The sequence below is a fragment of the Musca autumnalis genome, unplaced genomic scaffold (genome assembly GCF_047663935.1).
Source record: "Musca autumnalis isolate F117 unplaced genomic scaffold, ASM4766393v1 scaffold_2, whole genome shotgun sequence".
In the NCBI taxonomy this organism is placed as follows: domain Eukaryota; kingdom Metazoa; phylum Arthropoda; class Insecta; order Diptera; family Muscidae; genus Musca; species Musca autumnalis.
This window is the reverse complement of record NW_027411755.1, coordinates 88,677,204-88,697,224: the sequence shown is the minus strand read 5'-3', so window position 1 is coordinate 88,697,224 and position 20,021 is coordinate 88,677,204. Positions and strand designations below refer to the sequence as shown.

The following is a 20,021-nucleotide window of genomic DNA, read 5'->3' as shown; positions in this document are numbered from 1 at the left end:
TGGAGTAATTAGTCAAAAAAGAAATTCCCCAAAAATCCCCAAATATTTTTCAGATTTCCTCAACATTTTCCCCATTCCCCAAGTCGAAATTTTTTTCCCCATTTCAAATAAAAATTCCCCAATTTGGGGAAAAATCCCCAATACTGACAACGCTGGTTCGTACTAAAACGTATACGTTCAAAATTTGGTTCTTGTAAAATTTTACGAACCATTCGTTTTTATCTGAGAGCTTTCGTCTATTTCATAAAAGCTTTTATATTTCAGGGTTTCCATTATACTTATTTTGTGAATTTTGCATAGGCATCTGCACGTAAAATGTGTTACTTGATGGCAACCCCGATAAACAGATGAAAAACAAAAAATAAGAAAAAAATGTAATCAAATGTGTCCAAAAATAATTGTGATAATCACCCTTATTACGGTTGGCGTTGTCGTAGGCGTTCAAGTGTCGTAGACGTAGTCGTAGGCGTTGTCGTAGTCAATAATTTTTGGTATTATGTAAAATTTTCGACTACGCCTGTTTTGTAATAGATTGCAAAAATACAGGGCGTTGAAGATTATTAACATTTTCGACTATTACACGCCACCCTGTTATAAAAAAGAAAACAAAAAATAGAGTCAGTTAAAATAAAAAAACAATTATTTATTAATAAACCATAAAAATGTTAAGGGTGGGTTATTTTATATCTGACGATGAGGATGAATATACTCCGAACGATTTAAACGTAAGACGAAAACAGTTACGACAAGAATCAAACATATTTTCCATGACTGATACTCAGTTGCTGTTGCTGAAATCCATTTCTGTGAGGGGTATTTGTGACTAGTGTGCAGGGATCCTGGTTCACTTGGACTTGTTGCTCATTTCCATGAGTGATACCTATGCTTACAGGGGTTATTGTGCGGGGATCCTGATTCACTACGACCTGCGGCTCTTTTGCATGAGACCTGCTTACGCTTTGGGGAGTAACTGTGCAGGGATCGTGGTTTTCTAAATCTTCATGGATTATACATGCTTCAAACAGTTCTTCCTCAGTGGTTGTTTCTCGAGCGTTGAAGGCTGCTGGATTCCAATTGACTGATTGCCCGCGTTTACAATTGTATCCAATTGTAACAAGCTTAATGCTGCTTCTTCCGTGTCTGTTAGTATGTACTGCTTGAAGAATCCTCCACCTGTAGCACGACATTCCGCCTTATTGTGAACTAACTTCTTCCTTAACTTGAATTTGTAGCCAGCCCAGACTTTCATCCAACCTTCACCTGTTCGTACTGGCGGTCCTAAAATGTTGAGTTTCGTACTAATTTTATTCCACTCTTCTTTCACGCTAATTTTTTTTATTCCATTGCTGTAACCTCTGGCCAAATTTGGATTGTTCTGCAAAATCTGGACCATTGTGTCAAACTGCTTTTTTGTGGTGACTTTTGTTCTAAAACATGTGCAATATTATAAAATTTATACGAATATATAATCTTTTTGTTATATAGACACATACCTTTTGTTTAAATCCATTTTATTTGTTCGTTTTTATTAGCGTTTTAAGAAATTTGTCTGTTGTCGTCAACAAAATCTCTAACGACTAATTTCACAGCGTTTCTCGTAATAAAACGCCTCTCGTGGTAGCAAAATTGTAAAAGAATGGCATACAGAGTTGTAATATCTCGTATACGACATACATAATACCAATTAGTCGTTGCGAAAATGTCGTGTACGACATACATAATACCAATTAGACGTTACGACACGTCAATTTGCAATTTTGGATACGACTACGCCAACCGTAATAAGGCTGAATATGAAGAAACGGATGTACATATACGCGTGTGCTTCTATGAAAATAAATAAAATTGAATTCCCTTCCAGTTTTAGTGTGTTTTGTGCCATTTATTACTCAAATTATTTAATTTTCATTCAAAACGATGGGTCTTTTCCATTCGTTTATTTTTGACGTATTCGTTCGTCTGATTTTGTTACGAAAACCAAAAAAATTACGAAAATAAAAAGCTTTCATTTGTTTGTCACACGAAAACAAACGTCAACCGCTATGAAAACCAAATTCTGTCTTCGTTCATGAAATCGACGAACGAACGGGCAAAAACTTTTTACAAAAACACGCTGTAAAAACTGCGAAATAAAAGACTAAAAAAATTGATTTTTTGTTTCTTTTTGACATTGCTGCCAGATCTACCATTTTTCCGTTCCTTTACTTTTCTGGTAAAAATGTTCATGAGAGAACAATTTTGACACTTTTCTCTTTTACCACACTTACCATTAAAAAATTAAAGGAACAAAGCTTATGAAATTATTGGCGGTGGAGTATTAAAGCGCTCGGCACATACGGTGCTTTGAGCGTGGCGGTACAACAACCACATGAAAAAAGTGTAAGTGAAGCCAAGTTTTTTGAAAAACAACAATATGGCTGACGCATTAAAGTCAAACATAATTTAACTGTTTTGGGACAACGTGTGTCCCAACCATGATACAATAAGAAGGTAGCATTATCAGCCCAGCTGATAGTAACATAATGTGTCAATTGCATTGAATTTATGTCCAATAACGGCAGTTGCTGCTACCTTCTTAAGGCCTCGGCACATACGGTCCGGTGAGCGTCGCGTTACAACAACCACATGAAAACTTCAATAACAAACTTGGCATCACTTTCACATTTTCCATATGGTTGTTGTTTTTAACGCGTGGCGCGACTCGCAACGGACCGTATGTGCCGGGGCCATTATTGTATCATGGTCCCAACGTGTCACTAAGAGGTACTTTACACTATATGTAAATGTCATATGACATGAAATTTTCCATCGTTATATATTCGCTGTCAAAGATGAAAATGTTCAACTTTTAAAAAGTATACGCTCGACGTATTTCGGTAGTTCTCATAAGAATGCATGTGTTCTACTTTTTTTTTTGACTTTTAAAACATGTGTTCTACCTTTTTCACCACACACGCCCTGGGAATACGGTCGTATTTAGGCATAGCAGTTACATTGATAGATAGTGTAAACTACCTCTAAACGGGTCGTATGTGCCGAGCGCTTATTAGCAACCGCCGTCGCAGCCGTATACGTAGGCTTTGAAATTTAAATCAACACGTGTTTTTCACGACTGTTTTGTCACAAATACTTCATGTTAAAGCAATGGTGGGCAAATTGCGAGAGACTCATGTATTTTTTACACTTTTGTGTATGAGGCCGAGCATTTCTGCCCAACAGTGTGTTAAAGTTAAAGCGTGGCTCATAAAATAATTATTACTGGTAAATAACTTTAGTTTAAATTGTGAATTAGAAAATTTAAGTTTTAATGATGACATATAAAAAGGTTTCGCATTTATCTTAATAAGTGCCTAATTCTTTTTAGTTCTTTTGAAGATAAACCTTGGCTGTCTGAAATTTAAATAATAAATGCCATGCTAAATTTTAGTCGCCAAAATTTCATTACCTATTTTAATTGCTTTCCTTTTCTCTCCTTTTTAGAAAAAATATGGTGTCCGAGTCCTGAAGTTCCATCTTGTTCAGACTTCCAATTGCAATTTGAGTATCTACTGACTTTTATAAATATGGGATGAACTAAGTGCCTTAAAATATGGATATGCAACACCATTATTTGGTTTATAAATCGATTTTCCTCGGATAACAGTGTAAGTCTCGAAAATCGTTATTTTTCAGGAAAGTAGGTATTACAATGTTTTAGGAGATCAAAAACACAGGATCAACTATAAACGTCAGAACAATCTGAAATTACCAGGGATAGATCATGTACTGATTAGGAAAATGCAAAAATTTATCTGCGCTTATAAACGTTTGTTCGGTTTCTTGAACAGAAAATTTCGGGAAAACGAAATATCCCGGGAGCAAGATGAATATTTGGACTGTATTCGGATCGACCTTATATTTTTTACCACAGATAGGGCTTGCAGTGCTGATCACGCCAAAAAATATATCATGGGCAGGAAGTCCATACTTCCCGAGATATAGGCTCCGAAAGTTCAAAAAAATCCCTTGGTTTTGACGATATGTTTAGTTTAATCCCCAGTTTATGTATTTCGAAACGAAAATGTGTGCGCATGAAAGACACCCAAACTTTAGTTTTTGAAATATTATTTAATTTGCTTTTGCTTCAAAACAAAAAACAAATTTGAAATACACACTCAAATTTGGTAGTTTTTCTTCCGCATTGGTTTTCTTATCGACATACATAAACAGACCCTAAATCGCATTTTGGGAACAAATTGAATACTCTACCAGCTGACGGAAAAAATCTGATTTTTTTTTTAATTGCAAGTTTTTTCTAAGTTGCCGGCCTTCGGCAACTCCTATGGACAGGAACAAATCTCGGCTAACGCGAACAAAATTTTCCTTCAAACAGAAAATTTTTTTATCATCGATCCGAATCCAGTCCATATATTCAACTTATGCCATACATTATATGGACAGATGCAAACTTTCGGCTAGACACACAAAATTTTTCTTAAAACTAAGTTTTGTTAAGTACCGGGTCTTTGAGTATTTCTGGTTATATTTCTGTTCTTTTACGAAAACTTTCGGTTTAAAAAATGGATAACCTGTTGCGACAGCCATTTTTATTATAAGGACAATAAGTTGGAGTAGTATTGTTATCCCTCCCTTAAATTACTTAATTTTAAATTATAATGGCATTATATTGTAGTGTACAGCCTTAAGGTCGAAAGACTGGGCATAAGAGAATTGAAATAAATTAAATTAAAAATTAAATTAAATAATATCTTTCCATGTTAAAAACTTTAGATTGATCGGAAGTTTATAGCTTAATTTATCTACCAACATATTTACTTTTCTCTGCAAGATGGTTTATATCAATATACAGTGACTGTCACTAAAAATGATGCAACCTGAAATAAAATATGTAAACGTTGGTAATATGGAAACGAGTTGAGATTTTTTTAAAAATTCAAAAAAAAAACGAATTTGTAGGCTGAAAAGTTGTCTTTATGATAGCATACATACATACGTTTACAGTACAGTTACACTTAAATTTTACCGGAAAACAAAAAATGGGCCTTTTTAATGTGAGCATTGAAAATGAAGCACCACAATAATCGATTATTAATTTCCAAATTTTTCGCTTTTTATGCCATTTTAGGAATCATAATGGTGGAAAAATCGGTTCCCTATCGTTTTCAGTAGTTTTGTCATTGATTCCGAAAGAAAGAATTATGTTCCTGACGTAATTTTGGCATAGTTGTAATTATTGTCACTAGAAATTTCTAGTTTTTGAAGTTATTTTCCAAAAAATGAAATGATTATGAAAAATCCTTATGGGATATGTCCAGAGCACGTACAATCAAATGGTATATGGAAAGTCGTGTATTAGCCCGGCTTGTCCTATATTATACTAGTCTTTAACATCGTTGCCCTGATAGAGGTGATAGAACAAATTTTTTCCACTTTTCTTTGAATATACATAGTTTTTAGTCGTTGTTGTTGTAGCAGCATACAAACCTACGTAGAAGCATATGTTTTATAAAAACAAAAATGTCAACACCCATTGTTGTCATTCAAGCCAAACAATACAACTCCCTTCAACGAGTTTCATAGTATCATTCCAATTCTTTTTTTGCTGCGGGTTTTTTTCAAGCTATGTCGTATTTTTGCGGGCATTGTGTGGTATAAAATTCATAGTTAGGATGAAAATCAGCATATCTGGCCTAAAATTGATATTTTACTTGTGGAAAAAGCCCACACACGCCTGAGTTTAAATAAATAAACTGTCGCTATCAAAACAAAGGGTGTTGAAATTTTTGTTTTTATAAAAGCAAACCTGGTCAAAGCATTAACAATATATTTGAAAACTATTTTCAAAGAAAAGTGCAAAAAAAATTGTTCTATGCCCTTATTTTTACCTCTATCAAGGCAACGCCGTTAAAGACTAGTATAATATAGGGCAAACCAGGCTAAAACAGGACTTTCTATATATCACTAGTTTGTTTGTACGTACTCTGGAGATACCCCTTAATGATTTTCCATAGCCATTTTTTGGAAGATAACTTCAAAAACTAGAAATTTCTCGCCAAATTTCCTACACAGGCACACTAATTACGACCATGGCAAAATTACGTCAAGAACATCATTTTTTTTGTCGGAATCAGCGACAAAACTACTGAAAGCGATAGTGAACCAATTTTTCCACCATTCTGATCACTAAAATGACATAAAATGCGAAACATTTGGAAATTATTTATCGATTATTATAGTGCATCACATTTTTAATGCCCACTTTAAAAATGCCCATTTTTTGTTTTCCCGTAAAATTTTAAGATAACGGGTACTGTAAGCGGAATATTTTTGTATGCCATCTTAAAGACGAAAAGTTGTCTTTAAGCCAGTGTTCACCAGCGAGCCCGTACTGAGAGCAACTGAGCATACATTACCGTGTGTTTTGGATTGAAAGTTACTCTCAGTAGCAGCTCGCTGGTGAACACTGCTTTAAGCCTATAAATTTGTTTTTTAATTTTTAGAAAATCTCAACTCGCTTGCAAGTTATCGACGCTTACATTTTTTAATTATGGTTGCATAATTTTCAGTGAAAGTGACTGTATGTTGTTTTTGCTGTAAACTAAAGTTCTGTTCCAGAACTAAAAAGTTTTTAAAATTTTTACCACTTTTACACATTTTGCGTTCCCGTACACAAAATTTATATGAAAATCGTTTACGACTTTTACAAAGACATAAATACAACTAAGACTAGACAAAATGCATGCAACAAAAAAATGTTTACGAAACTTTGTATAGAAACATTACCCTTAACAGGTTGCAGTTAATTCAAAATCGCAACCAAGGATGACCATTTCATGTAATGGTATCAGAAACGAAATTTATGAATTCAAGGATCTATTCAAGAATAATTCTATGTCAATTGGATCGGTAAATTCGGTTAAATACGTAAAAATGTATAAAAGAAAAAAATGTTATATCACCATATCGTGATATAACATTATGTTAAATTCAAAAGCCATCGCCGAAGAATGATAGCAAAAAAAATGTCTTATCTTGTTGTATTTATGTCTTTGACTTTTACAACTTTTAAGACTTTTACCACTTTATAAAGTACGGGAACAGGCCATAAGTGTATTTATGATGTTTTAAAATAAAAAATCGGAGTAGGTTGAATGTTTGGTCTGTATTCGGATCGATCTGAAATTTTTACCACAGATAGATTTTGCAGTGCTGGTCACGACAATATATATATATATATATATATATATATATATATATATATATATATATATATATATAGTTGAACCTCGATTATCCGTGAATCCATTATCCGGGAACCTCCATTATCCGTGATAGAAGAGAAATGTTGCACTTTGTTCCATTTCCTATATTTTTCGTTATAACTTGTTTGCTATAAACTTTATTATCGGGTAGTAAAAGAACACTTTCCAATTAATTTAAGCAAACAAAAGGTAAACAAGCAAAAACTGGAAATTCTCCCGTATTACACAATTTATGTATTTATGGTATCACAAAAACCATGGGACAAAGTCAATTCAGATGAATCTGATGATGATGATATTATGTATCCTTCTAAAATTTGGTGGATTACCGCAACAAATTTAATAAAAATTTTAGATTTTCATATTATTGTACAATATTATGCCATTTTTACTTAAAAATATGTTCAAAAACTAAAAGCATTGCCTCCATTATCCGGGAAAATCGATTATCCGTAATGCCTCCGGTCCCGACCATCACGGATCGAGGTCCGACTGTATATATATATATATATATATATATATCATGAACAGGAAGTCCATACTTCCCGAGATATGGTGTCCGAAAGTTCAAAAATGCCTTGGTTTTGACATAAGTTCACTTTAAATCAAAAATTTTTCATATATAGCCGGACTTCGGCTAAAGCGAACAAAATTTTCGTTTAAATCGAAATTTTTTTATGATCGATCTGAATACCGTCTAAACATTCAACTTATGCCAGAAAATCATATAAGTGTTATGATGATAATACAAAAGGTTTCGCATTTGTCGTAGGAAACATTCCCATGATGAAAAACCTTGGCTGTCTGAAAACATTAAACTATTAAAAAAAAAAAAAACGACAAATACAATTTACTAACGCGTATCTTATATTTTTTTATAGGTGGCGATAAAACCAAAAATGACGGAGCATTGGACCTCACTATGTTGTAGCTGAGGATATGATTGGCGCTATAATGTAATGGGTCAGAATCAATGCAATTGCGATCAAAGTAGTTTTGAGTTTTTACCGCTTACATATTACAATAAATTAATGTAAAAACGAAAATATCAACAGAAACATTTGTGTAATTTTCAACGTATATTTAATGTATTAAATAAACCCAGCAAAATGTTCGATGCCATTCAATCATGGGTGCAAGTGATCTGGCATGTCATCTTTTTAGCGTCTTCATCGATGAATTTCATATGAGCGTGGAACCCAAAAGATGCTGTTTAATTTTTGGATCCAAAGCATGTCATTTACACTAACCCCCAGTTTATGTATTTCGAAACGAAAATGTGTGCGCATGAAATACACACTCAAATTTGGTAGTTTTTCTTCCGCATTCGTATTCTTATCGACATACATAAACAGGCCCTTATGCTTTGACATGCCATTTTTACCAATGCTTTTAAATGTCATTTTCACCAACCATTTACAATGACATTATCATTACGACGATGGTTTTAACAACGTTGGTTGTAATTTCGAGTCTCCTACAACATCAAGCCTATTGTAAATAATTAACCTTATATAGTTAGAAAAATGTGAATAAATAACAAGTAAAAAAGTGTCAAGTTCGGCCGGGCCGAACTTTTCATACCCTCCACCATAAAATATTCTGAACTAAAATGGAATAATTAGTTTTCATTCCTGTCCCCAACTTTAAGTGGGTACGTTAAAATGTCAGATAATGTACATAAAATGCTTCATTCGGGAGGCCCTTTTTTATGGTGCCTTTAATGTCAAACAACTCCTAATTCGGTTAAAAATTGTAGCTAGAATCCTCAAAATACCGAAAATCGGTACATATAAGTTTAGTGACGCTTAAGAGCCCTAAATGTCAAATTATAGCTAAATCAGTCTGAAAATTTAGCTAAAAACGGCAAAATACCGTAAATTGAGGGGTACCGTTATATGGGGGCTATACCAAAACGTGGACCTATGTCCACAACTTTTGTTATATAAGATTATTTATACTTAAGAACCCTAAGTGTTAAATTATAGCTAAATCGGTCTGAAAATGTAGCTAAAAACGTAAAAATACCGTAAATCGGGGGTACCGCTATATGGGGGGCTATACCAAAACGTGGACCGATATAGCCCATCATCGAACTTGACCTGCCTGCAAAGAAAAGACGCATTTTCCCAAAATTTCAGCGTTCTATTTCCATTTTTGTGGATGCTAGAGTGATTACCACAGACGGACGGACGGACGTGCACAGATCGACTCAGAATTTTACCCTGATCAAGAATATATATACTTTATAGCACAGTTTATACAGTTGGCCATTCAGAGTTCTGTTAACAACTTTTGACAACAAACATAATAGATTGTTCATCATTGTGATTTGATTTCCTTTGTATTTTATGTCACAATAATGTATTTGACAGCAAACTAAATAGTCAGGGCTAACTAGTTTGGGCTGAATGGCCAACTGTATAAACTGTGCTTTATAGGGTCGCAAATGAGTATTTCAATGCGTTACAAACGGAAAAACAAACTTAATCAGCCCTATTCTGAACGCATGGGAGTTGGGAATTTTTTCCCATTCCCACATTTTCGTATTCTGAATAAAATTTTGTGGGAGTTTTTTTCCCATTTCCCATCTCCCCTCATTCTGAATGAAGTTCGAATTGGGAATTTGTTCCCATGGGAAAAAAGTATACATTCTGTATCTTGAATTGTGGGAGAATTTTGTGTCTTTTTGTGGGAAAAATCTCCCCAGCAAACAGTGTGGGAGTTTGAAAAAAATTTTCAAGAAATTTCATATTTTTACGAAATTTCATATTTTAAGACATCTACACGACAAAATTATTGCAAATATTTATAATCGCCATGTGTTTGCTTATTAAAAGCATACAAAATGTACTGTAAAATATGCCATTAGTTGATTTCGGATTTTGCATATTCTTATATGATACAAAAACCTGCAAGAATCTAACATGTTTTACACCGATAAAAAATTTTCCTTTATGTTATCGAACAAAACAAAAAAAGTAGTAAAAATTAGTAGAATTTTGCAGTTCTGGAACAGACCATGGGCCTAATTATGTGATTCGATATCGAGTTGTTTCGACCTGAGTACTCAAAGTTGGGATGACAACATTCGTTATCGAGAAATTGAGCATAAATTTGCGAGTAATTTCTCGAGGCCAAATTACCTATCGTAAACAAATAAAATGAAAGATTTCCTTACTGTCTTTTTGTTTAAAATGTAAAAATTGTTGTTTGTTGTCGTTTTATAGAAGAAAAACGATGTTAGTAAATAATTGGCAGCATTTTTTAGACAATATAACAAGAGAAATTGGGAAAAGTCCTTTGCAGTCGTTTTGAGAAATTGTGATAAATTTAGAATTAAAATGCATGCAATCATTAACCAAAAATTACTTTTGCAGTCGTTAAAAAATAAGCATTTCTAGAAAAAAGAAAAAAAAAAATATTTAATATTAATAGCCTTTATTGTATAAGGGAAGTACATTTTAAACATTTCATCCCCCGTTGTTTACCAAAGGAAATATTCTCTCAGAGAGGCTAATGCAAAACATCCACCAAACTCTCTCTCATTTATTTTGAGAGAGGATTATTAAGGTAGATGTATCAGCAATCCGTTACAACAATGTCAAAAAGATTTTGCAAGAATTAATAATTTTCTTATTTCCATAGCACAACTTCATTCCGAAATTATTATTGAATGTATTGTTCAACAAATTCCACAAATATTTACATTTTTCATTCATAATTTAGTTTTTTTTTGGTTCTTGCTTTCAAAAAACACCTTTTTTACATCTACCTTCATCATATTCCCTATATTACACATAGGTTTTTATAGTTCGATTACCGGTTACTCTCGAAACATTCGATCAACGATTTCGATCGAATCTCGTCATGCCGCTTTTTTATCGTGTCGAAATCTTTTTCACGAGCAAATACTCGATCGAATCGAATCACGTAATTAGGCCCCATATGTATTGAAATACGAGAAAAAGAGTCATGGTTGATTCTGTTAACGCAGCACAGCAAGTAAAAACAAATCAATTTCAAAAGAATTTTTGGCAATAATTATTAAAATATATTGGAATATAACCGTAATATATGCAATCTTTACAACTTTTATTCATTTTCGTAGTATAATCTTCCGGTTTTTTAAATCAGACGACTAACGTTCTATTGAAAACGTGTTAGTCTCCTCAACGACACGACAACGATCACACAAACGTACATACATATATGCTAAATTATTGCAATGCTATTCCATTTTCCGAAATGCCTTTTCTTGAATAGGATCGTTATTTTTGAACGTAGAAGCTTGAAATTTTGCAAGGGCATGTGTTTTAGTTTTAGATTCAATCAAAAACGTATTTTATTTATTTTTTTTTTATTTATTTATTTTTTTTTTGAGATACGTCTTCTGAAATATGTAATAATCGAGAAAAATATCCGAATTTATCTTTTTGAATTTTTTTTAAAAATATGCAAAATACGAGTTCTAGCGATCATTAGAAATAAGTAAAACTAGCGATATACGCATTAAACCCCTAACTAAAATAATTCCGAATCAACATACAATTTTTAAATTCGTTGCAAACTTAAAAAGTTCCTATTACTTTATACACAAAACTTAGGTTAGGTTAGAGGATGTGCAGCCACTAAATGTGACTGCGCCACTCGGAGACCTTACGGTCCATTGTGATCATCCTTTAGAAAAGTGAAAAGTGAAAAATTTTTCTAGTGGAGAGAGAGATAAAGATAGATAAGAGAGATAAATAGAAATAATAGAATAAATAGAGAAATATGAATAAAAAGAATTAAGAAACAAATAAGAAACAAGGTAGGCAGAATAATAAAAAAAAAACAAAGCGTTACGCGTTACGACACAGGAGGTGTTCGATCGACTCCGACTCATCCTCACAGAGTCTGCAGTAGTCATTAACATCCCTATCCCATTTAATGGTAAAGGCCCTGACATAGCAGTGTCCAGTGATGACTCCCGACGTTACCTTCACTTCCGCTTTGCTCAGGTTCAACAGCGAATTCGTTCTTTTGGCTGACAGAGACGGCCATATGGATCACCTAGGTTCATTGTGCCACAATTCACTGGCTCTTTCGTCAGAGAACGCTTCGACTTTTTGGAAAAAGTGACAGATGGGTGGTTTGATAGAGTCAGTGATAGCTAGATCAGCGGACTGTGATCCTCGTCTAGCTAATTCATCTGCTTTTTCATTACCCTGGTAGTCACGATGTCCAGGTACCCAACATAGCCGAAAGCCGTTAGTTAGCGCATCCAGAGCTGTTCTACACTTGAGGACGACGTCGGATTTGATGTTGCAGGATTTGATGGCTTTAAGAGCCGCTTGACTATCCACATAGATAGTCACCGGTTCAAAGATTTCTGCATCCAGATTTTTAATCAATTCCGCCGCCTTCCAAATCGCGAAGATTTCAGCCTGGAACACACTACAGTTGCTGTCTAGCCTGTATGTGCGTTCAAGTGATAGACTTTCACAGTAGACACCAGCACCGGTACCTTCCTCCATCTTGGAGCCGTCTGTATATATAGCCAGACCGCCCAGAGGGGGGTTACTGCGGTTCCAGTCGTCTCTACTAGGTATAATGACTTCTATATCGTCAAATCTCAAGACTGGTGATATATAGTCACTTATTTTGCCACAATGGTTCACAAAAATACCTGATTCATTCAGGATACACCCATGCCCATAGGTACGACCCCGCCAAAGACCCTGTTCATGAAGCCGCAGGGCACTCCTGGTTGCCTGACACTTAATGCTGATACTCAGTGGTCTTAAGTTCAGCATTGCGTTCAGTGCAGCCTGTGGCGTGCTCCTGGTAGCTCCAGTAATAAGAGTTGCGGCGGCTCTTTGTACCTTATCGAGCTTAGTGGATGTTGACTTTTGACGCAATGAGTGCCACCAAACGAGAGAACCATAGGATAGGATGGGTCTATACACAAAACTTATGTTTGCCTACTAATTAAAAAAATGCTTACACCAATTGGCAAATTCTGAAGAAAATGTGCTTATTAGAACAACACCAACAACACCACACATCGTTGACTCCATTCACTTAAAAAATCCATAAATCAATGCACGGTTGTTGAATTAAGTGAGTTGTGCTTTGCTAATCTAATTCAAAAACCGCGAATTCAATGCAAATAGGCATTTTGTATTACAAAACAAAATTACGGCACCCAAAAGTATGCTATAATAATTTGGTTTAACTGATTTCGAATTTCGAAATTTCAGCTCCCATCGTTTGCTGTTCCCACGTCGTTGAGAATATGGAAAACATGGGAATGGGAAATTTTGCTCCCATGGGAAACAGTTCCCATGGGAATGTTCAGAATAGCGCTGAATATACCCTCCATACTATGGTGGAGGGTATAAAAACACAAAATTCATCTCTATTGGATCGATGGAATGGGTTCAAATGCTGATGAAAAGATCGGGGGGGTTACTCTGTATTGCGATGTGAAAGTTAAATGCGTTACGAGTACAATTTGGTACTCTGTATCACAAACGCTTCCGCAAAATAAACTGAAAATATGGCCCGCTTTCGCAAAATAAATCGAAAATATAGCAACGCTGGCTGCACAATGTAAACAATAACGAAGAATGAGAAAAAGAAATGTCAAAAAAATTGTAAATAAAAAAATTTAAAAAAAAATTTTGTTCGGTACGTGCGTTTTTAAAACTTGCTAATCGTCTATAAGTCCCAATTTACATTGGGCGAGTTTACTTGCGGCAATTGTCATTTTGTAGGAGAGAGAGGTGAGGCATATGGTAACCCTTTGCCTCTCAGCACCCTCTCTCACCTACAAACTGACAATTGCCGCAAGTAAACTCGCCTAATGTAAATTGGGACTGACAAGAAAAAATATGGATTCGGTGGCGGAACGGATTACAAGGAGAAAAAATGTTTTCGACTCAATAAAGATGCGGTTATGTACATTTAGACAACTAATGTACATATTGCAAAAACCAAAATTTGAAAATGTTAATTTTAATTGTTCGTTTATAGCAACAAATTATGTAAATGCTATACGGTTTCTTGTGCAAATCTCTTGCTATTGGTCCTCAAAACAATATTTCATTTAACAATACAAAGTGTTTTTTACGATATCTAAAAAACACAGTGAAAAATTAGCATTGCTTACTACTTTGGGTGACAAATAAAGAATTTGGAACAATAGTCGTTTAGAAGCAAGCTCTCGCATGGGTCTGAAATTTTTACCATAGGTAGCCCTTGGTACCCTGATTATAACGATATTTAATTTTCCAGAGCTAAGTCTATACTTCCCGAGATATGGGTCTTAACTTGTTTACTTGTATCATTATTATTACTAAAACCTATGAAATATGAGACTCGACGAAGAGTACTTTCAAATGCCGCAAATAATTAATAATTGTAATTTGATTTTTAATAATAATTTATTAAATTATTATACGTCAACATTTTAACAACATTTCCCGAAAAGAATAAACAATTTTGATGTAAATACAAGCATTTAATTGTGCTAACTTACATGATTCGTTTCCTTTGCGTTTGGTGTTTTGTTAACGCAAGATATTTGCGCTTATCGCACGAGTTTGACATACGCTTTCGTATTACAGAGTGCGGTGATACAAGATTTGCGAAAATTAGATGCGAAAGGAGATGCGAAAACGTATTAGAGAGTGCCATTTACTTGATTCGGTGCAATTTTTCTTACGTATCGCAATACAGAGTAACCCCCCGGATCTTTCACGAGTCGTTTGAACCAATGTAAAAGATGCCATGAAATCACGTCATCGCATGGAGCCCCTTCCTTCAAATTTTGCTGGGAAATATCTAAAATATGCTGCCATATGATCGTATCCTTATATGTACTTGTACTCATGGCGGAATAAGAAGGTGATACATCGATAAGAATAATCGGTCCATTTACCATACCAAACGTCAAAATAACGCATTACTGTGAATTGCTTATTTACCTTTTGCATGTAATTTTATTCACAATAATGCATTTTGACAATTAATGTGATAATCAGCAGTTTTTGCCGTGTACCTTTATTATTGTCCCATGCTTGTACTCAATCAGGACAATCATGAATATTTCCCTCGGAATTTTCCGCACGGAAAATAATTTTAAAAAGTGATATTCCCTTAAAATCAATATTTTAAAACGTTGAAAACCTACTAGAATCACTTAATTATGGAATATTTATTTATTTATTTTCCCCGAATCAATAAAAATATTCCCTTTTGGACATAAATATGGAAATTAAAAAAGGAAATTAATAAAGTTGAGGAAAGGGAAAAAATTCCTCACGGAATTTTTATTCATGATTGCCCTGAATATTACTGAAATTACTTATGACTATATCACACCATATGTGTTTCACATGTATGACATCAACTGGTATGTATATTAGTACACCCAAGGTGACTACATACAGTCCCACGGCAGCGGGTTCTCTGTACCGGATTGACCCGGGACCACACAACATCAGCGTTCCGGCCAGCGGCTGCCACGTCAGTGTACATTTGTTTGTATTTGTACATACAGTTTGTCAAGTAATTGTTTTCGAACCATGAAAACTAAATTTTTTTTGTATTAATTTATGAAAAACACTGATAATTGTGATAAAAATGTCGGGTTTTTTGCAAAAATTAGGTTGACGATTAATTTAAGACAATCAGCCCTATTCTGAACGCATACATTTTCGTATTCTGAATAAAATTTTGTGGGAGTTTTTTTTTCCATTTCCCATCTCCCCTCATTCTGAATGAAGTTCGAATTGGGAATTTGTTCCCATGGGAAAAAAGTATACATTCTCTATCTTGAATTGTGGGAGAATTTTGTGGGAAAAATCTCCCCAGCAAACAGTGTGGGAGTTTGAAAAAAAATTTCAAGAAATTTCATATTTTTATGAAATTTCATATTTTAAGACATCTACACGACAAAATTATTGCAAATATTTATAATCGCAATGTGTTTGCTTAATAAAAGCATACAAAATGTACTGTAAAATATGTCATTAGTAGACTTCGGATTTTGCATATTCCTCTAAGATACAAAAACCTGCAAGAATCTAACATGTTTTACACCGATAAAAATTTTCTTTAAGTGTTAACAACGATCACACAAACGTACATACATACAGTATCGGCCAAAACTAAAGCACCCCCTCAGTAATTTTTTTTGAAATGATAATTTTTTTATGAAAACTAAATTATAAATTTATTTTTTATTTTTCTTTTTATTTATTTATATCTTTATAATTGAAAAATACAAAAATAAGGAGATCAGAATTTAATAAACGATATTGTTCATATTCATCCAAAAATGATGCTACAGCATCCACTAGTCAAATACAATACGCTAACGTTTAAAAATTAGCAAAAGAACGAATTGCAGAAGAACGATAGACGCCCGCTTATTCAGTCGACGACCAGCACAAAAAAAACCTTTCATATCGACTAAAAAGAAGGAGCCAGACTGGCATTCGCCAAGACCAATTTGAACTGTTTTCCGACGAATCTATGTTTAATTTAAAGTATTCAGATGGTAAAAGGCTTGGACCAAATGGGCAACCGTTAAATCCTAAATATTGCAAAGACGCTGTAAAACATGGAGGCGGAAGGTTTTTTGCTAGTCGTCGACTGAATAAGCCGGCGTCTACCGTTCTTTTGCAATTCGTTCCTTTGCTAATTTTTAAACTTAAGGGATTTAGCATTTGACCAGAGAATGCTGTAGAATCATTTTTGGATGAATATGAACAAGATCGGCTAATGTTTTGGTATAGCCCCCTTATAGCGGTACCTTCCGATCTTCGGTATTTCGGATATTTAAGCCACATTTTCCGACTAAATTAGCTGTAATTTGGTACTTAGGGTTCTTAGTGGTCACAAAACATATCCACCAAAAATCGTGGACCTGGGTCTACATTTGGGTATAGCCTCCATATAACGGTACCTTCCGATTTTCAGTATTTTGAGGATCAAAGCTAAATTTTCCGAAAATCAATTATTTCGCCTGCAGTAATTAATAATTTTGTATCTTCTATACCAAAAAGATGTGATTGTGTCATTCAGAATAGAGAATACGCAATGAAATATTGATTTCAATAGTTTTTGTTGTACCTCAAATTGGGGGGTGCTTTAGTTTTGTCCGCTTATATTTGCGACCTAAAATATTTTTTGAATTTTAACTTTTGTTTATAAAATTCTGAATTCCTTATTTTTGTATTTTCCAATTATAAAGATATAAATAAATAAAAAGAAAAATAAAATATAAATTTATAATTTAGTTTTCATAAAAAAATTATCATTTCAAAAAAATTTACTGAGGGGGTGCTTTAGTTTTGGCCGATACTGTATATGCCAAATTATTGCAATGCTATTCCATTTTCCGAATGCCTTTTCTTGAATAGGATCGTTATTTTTGATTCAATCAAAAACGTATTTTATTTATTTATTCATTTATTTATTTATTTTTTTTTTTTTTGAGATACGTCTTTGGAAATTTATGGTGACGATATGTAATAACACGCAAAAATATGTAATAATTGAGAAAAAATATCCGAATTTATCTTTTTGAATTTTTTTTTTAAAATATGCAAAATACAAGTTCTAGCGATCATTAGGAATAAGTAAAACTAGCGATATACTCGTTAAACCCCTAAAATTACTCCGTATCAACATACAATTTTTAAATTCGTTACAAACTTAAAAAGTTCCTATTACTTTATACACAAAAATTATTTTTGCCTACTAATTAAAAAAAATGCTTACTCCAATTCGCACATTCTGAAGAAAATGTGCTTATTAGAACAACATCACACATCTGGTCTGTTCCTTTACTTTTGAAAATGGTAAAACCGGAGAAAGTAGTAAAAGTTGTAAACTGTTCCCATATGAATTGTATGGTGTCCGAAGTAAAAGAACGCTTTTGGAGTAAAAATGGAAGATTCTTGCACGTAAAGGAATAGAGCTATCGCTGACTCCATTCACTTAAAAAATCCATAAATCAATGCACGGTTATTGAATTAAGTGAGTTGTGCTTTTGCTAATCTAATTCAAAAACCGCGAATTCAATGCAAATAGGCATTTTGTATTACAAAACAAAATTACAGCTCCCAAAAGTATGCTATAATAATTTGGTGTAACTAATTTCGAATTTCGAAATTTCAGCTCCCATGTTTTGCTGTTCCCACGTCGTTGAGAATATGGAAAACGTGGGAATGGGAAATTTCGCTCCCATGGGAAACAGTTTCCAACATGTTCAGAATAGGGCTGTTTGTGTCTCGATTACAGTAACAACAGAAAAATTTAAATTCCAATAAAAATTAACTTTATTTTCGCACAATCAAACTTTCTTTCAACAGAATATTTTCACAATTCCCACTTCTACACTGTTTTCTAATCATATGTTTTGCTTTTGTTTCTTTTAATTCCTCTAATTATACTAAATAATACTATTTTCGAAATTCATCAAATCGATCGGAATCTGAAGAAGCTAAAACAAAAACGATCGGAATGAAATTACGAAATTGAAACCATTCCGATCGGAATCTGTGACATGCCTGATAAAAACGATCTTTTTCGATAAATGGTGAAGTTTCCGTGGGTGCATAGCGTTGAATTATAGTGGCATTTCTAACTCTAGTGCGGAATTTTCCCGTAATAATTCTTCCATCAATAGGATCCCATTTGATTAGAGATTGGGGGGCATTACGGATGAGTAGTAGACCGACACCATGGTGGTGGGGTGCATTGGAACCGATTAGTCCAGAGTATAAAAATACTTGTTCAGCAGAGAGTTTGTGCTCGCCCTAGTTGGTCCATCTCGCTTCAGATATACCAAGGATTTCTATGTTAAAGCGGAATGCTTCTATTGCGACTTGAGCCAGTTTACCCGATTGAAAAAGTGTTTTTACATTCCAGGTTGCAGTTCGTGTCCGTTTTTTCATGCTGAGGGTCGTTGTCAAATTTCGATTCATTTTTAATTTTCTATTGGTTTCAGTGACAAATTGTGTTTTAGGAGCTGTAGGTTGTCAACTCAAGGCTCTTAGCCTTTTTGATGGGTCTGCCATATTGGATCTAGCTTAAAAGGCACAGCATTTCTCGTAGAGCCGCTCGCTACGAGAGATACGGTGGTTTACAATAGTGTGGTTTGTTCATCCGCCGAAGTTGTACTATATCAATGTTACATACTGCACCGTTGACTTCCCACGTTGTGGATTGTTCTTAGCATCAGCGTTCACCTTCAACCTTACCGGCAAGGGTGCCCTACCAGTAGCTTTGACAATCCATCAAGGAGGTTTGTTCTACCATGTCCTAAATGAGATCCCCTAACACCGCACAGTGGATGCGCCCATAGGACAAAAATGAAAAATAGCATGCCTGCGTATAACACTTATATGAGCGTAAGTCGATGGTCAGACTAGCAAGGTTTCTTGAAACCAATTTCGTTAAAGTTTCTTTTCAAGTTTCGTTAATGTCCACACACGTTAACGTTAAATTTAAGATTTTTGCGTGTCCTCTTTATTTTACCATTCGCGTTTGTTGCGTTTCTCATACCAGTTAAAACCAAACAAACATAAATAAACTAAAAAAACAACACAAAATAATTAACATTAATAAATAAATTAATATTAACAGTTAAACCGTTAAACAGTTTCATCCTTTCATTAATCAAATGTTTTTATTAAATCTTTTTATGTTTTTTTTGTTGTTAACGTTGGCTTGAGAAAATAAAAATGAAAGAAAATATAA

The 20,021-nt window shown here is 34.1% G+C and overlaps 1 long non-coding RNA gene across 1 annotated transcript; it reads left to right on the top strand.

The window, feature by feature from the left end:
• The first annotated feature begins 3,097 nt into the window (after nt 1–3,097).
• On the top strand, nt 3,098–8,308 carry LOC141394214 (uncharacterized). The gene is made up of 3 exons (XR_012410278.1): nt 3,098–3,261; nt 3,481–3,644; nt 8,144–8,308. It is a non-coding gene; the product is annotated as an uncharacterized lncRNA (long non-coding RNA).
• The last annotated feature ends 11,713 nt before the right edge of the window (nt 8,309–20,021 follow it).